The following is a 3,487-nucleotide window of genomic DNA, read 5'->3' as shown; positions in this document are numbered from 1 at the left end:
CTAGTCATATTCGTTTTTAAAAAGATCACAACTTTGCATGAACTATTTGCTTGCTAATTTTCTCCTATTTTTTTTTTCCTTTAAAGTACTTCCCATTTACTTTAAAATATGAACAAAGTAAGGCTATTAGGCTATAGTTAGTAAGAAGGTAAATGAAACTGCATTACATCTAAGTGTTTTTAAGAAATGCTAGCACTAAAGAAATTAGAAAATTCTCAGATCCTGGATTTTACATTTTGTTTGTTTGTTTTTCATTTGTTTTCTTGTTTTTCTACAAATATATCTAATATAATGCTTATGAATTTTTTTTTCCAGTAAGATCCTGTGAAGACAGAAAAAAACAAGCAAAATCTTAAATTAGATTTTTAAGACAAATCAAATAAATATAATAAATAATAGTGATAAAAACAATAAATAATTGCTAAATTATTTTAATTAGATTTTGTATAGTTAAATAACAAAAGAAAATGAGAGGGAGAGGAAGAAAGGAGAAGGGTGAAATAAATTGTCAGAAAGTTGATTTATTTTTTAAAACCCTTAATAGATTAGCTCTAATTTAATAAAATTTCACTTAAAATAGTCATGCATGGTGAATATTTGCTATAATTTTAACTACTGTCTCATGGACAAATGAAATGGATATTCTAGAATACTGTTTTTTTAAAATTTACAGTGGGGAAACCTATCTTCCTTTTTACATGTTACTGTATAAAGTCAAAGTGTCTCTGAAAAAAATTTTGCCTTTTAAAATTTCTCTCCCTTTTCTTAAAAACAGCAGATATTATACATTTTTGGGGGAAGCATCTCATTGAACCTTAAATGACACTATAAGCTTTATGGAACTTTTCCTTTCTCTGTATTGACATAAATATAATCCACTCTGCCCACTTGACCAGACAGAAGTGAATCCTGTACCATATTTAGCCTCAAGGTAGGAGTCCTTATCTTCTTAGTTTGTAAATACATTTCCTGTTAGGCAATACATTAATTAAAAATTATTACTGGTGGATAATTTCCAGCAATCAATAACATTACAAACAACACATTTTTAAAGCAATGGTAAAGGTGTTCATCTATAAACATTTCATTCTAAGTGATAAAGCTGCGGAATGACTCCAGACTCAGTTGAAACTGGAGCTGGAGCTGTCGAGCTTCCCCATTATACTTTTCTGCCCAGATTCTATCCTGCCTTCCCCTCCATGATGAAAAGGGAGAGCATTAACTCTTGATCAGAAGCCAAGCATATGACTAAACTTAATAAAAGTCATCCTCTTTTCTTCCAAACCTTCTGCATTTTTGGCCAAAACATTCCCTAGAGACAGGAAGCTATTAATTGCATGTTTTGATTTTTTAGCGTCTGCCTTTCCATCTGGTACTTGACTGTACATTATATATAGGAGGGTGTGAACAGGAGATGGTGACAATGTCAACAAGAACTAACATTTTTGCAGTGTGTAAGTAAAGAAGCTGATAACATAATTTTGAAGTTGAAAGACAAATTGTGGAAAAGCCCAACTGTGAATAATTGGGAAATTGGCTCTATAAGTTTTAGTATATCCTTAGTTCAAAGATTTGAAAGAAAACCCATGCACAATGAATTTCTCTTTCTCAAAATCAGGTAGATTATAATTTTCTCAAGAATACTAAAGCTAACATGTAAGTTGAATATTACTAAACAAGCAGTAGCTGTTACAGTGTATTAAGCATTAATTATTAAAATATTAAAATAATTGATTATTTCTGTTATAATAATATTAATTCCATTTTAAAGAGGAGGGATCTGTTAAATAAAAATCGAATATTAGAGAAGAAAGGTGTAGTGTGTTGAATGGTATCCTCCAAAATGACATGTCCATGTCCTAACTTTTGAAACCTTTGATTGTGACCTCATTTGTAAAAAAGGGTCTTTCGCAGATGTAATTAAATATCTCAAGATGAGATTATCCTGGACTATCCAGATAGACCCTAGGCCCATTGACAATTGTCCTTACAAAAGACAGAAGAGGAAAAGAAACAGAAGGAAGTCCACATGAAGAGAGAGGCAGAGACTGGAGTCATGTAGCCAAGAAATACCTAGAAACACCAGAAACCAGAAAGAAACAAAAAAGATTTTTTTAAGTCATACATATTTTATTGTATTGTGTGTTGTCACACACTGAAAACGGTGACATGAGTTTTCAACAACGTATTTTAGATAGCTGTCCATTTTTTACCAATATTTATCTGAATATAAGACCTAAGAAACAAGACAGTGAAGCATTGAGCACTGAGTCTTTTCATGCTCAGTATCCAAAAGTCAGGCCTTTTTTTTTCCTTCTCCCATTCATACTGGTTATTAACAGAAAATTGGCTTTTTAGATGATGTCAGTAATGTGATGAGGCAGGTGAAGAGTTTGAAGTTTAAGGCATATGAAATATGGAGCTGGAAGGAAGCATGCTGCTATTCCATTAGAAGCAAAATGGAGTGTAGACTCCTAGGGTACTTCTTGGGCTTTTCTCCTTACATTTGATACCTGGATACAAGCCAGAGGCTCATTTGTCCAAATCGGATACCACCCACAAAATATATTCTCTCATTATGGACAGTAACTCCGGATTCATTTTGGCCAGTGAGTAGGTTGAAAGTAACAAAGTGTCCATTGGTTAGTGTCTATGTTATAAGAATCTGTATGAACCGCAAGAATCTGTTTGTTATTGTAGTCTAGGCCATGGCCTCCAAGACCATAGAGCTTTCAAAGAGAACACTGCCCTGACCACGTCTTGATGTTGGACTTGTGGACTCCAGAACTGTGAGAAAATAATTTCTGTTGTTTTAAGCCCTACCCAGTTTTCAGTAATTTGTTATAATAGCCCTAGGGAACTAACACAGCAGGTAGCTACATATTTTATATAATTTAAATACTTTAAATTATATAAAAATTATCATTCATATGTGTTCAGTACTATGTATTAGAAATGAAAGCTTCTATTCTTCATGAGGCATTTACACATTAGGTAAATAGTAACAATAGCAGTTAATGTTCATTCTATATTATCCACGTAGCAGACATTCAAATGTTCCAAGTGCATTCAAATATTAATGTAATTCTCACAACAACCCCCCAAAAATAAAGTACTAGGAGAGTAGAGGTAACTAGCACAGACTAGCTGAGGCTCCCATGAGAAGCAGCTAGTATTTGTGACTCCGGCAGCTGGGCTCCAGAGCTCATGTTCTAAATTGCTGTATTAGATGAATTGAGGAAAAACAGGTAATGGAATTCAAATTATCCACAAAGATGCTTTCATTTTGTTTTAAATAAGAATGCTAAGACAGGGAACTTGAGTTTTCGAAAATCAAATGGGCCACACGCGAGGATAAACAAATATATCAGTAATGAATATAGTGCTGATTCTGCAGGTCTGTTTTCTTCTTCCTAACAACAAGACTGACTTATGTTAAAAAAAAAGAAAAAAGAAAAAAATTCCAGTTATGCATTTCTATCTTTCA

This window comes from Lipotes vexillifer, unplaced genomic scaffold, assembly GCF_000442215.2.
Source record: "Lipotes vexillifer unplaced genomic scaffold, Lipotes_vexillifer_v1.1 scaffold1681, whole genome shotgun sequence".
In the NCBI taxonomy this organism is placed as follows: domain Eukaryota; kingdom Metazoa; phylum Chordata; class Mammalia; order Artiodactyla; family Lipotidae; genus Lipotes; species Lipotes vexillifer.
This window is presented reverse-complemented; position numbering follows the sequence as displayed.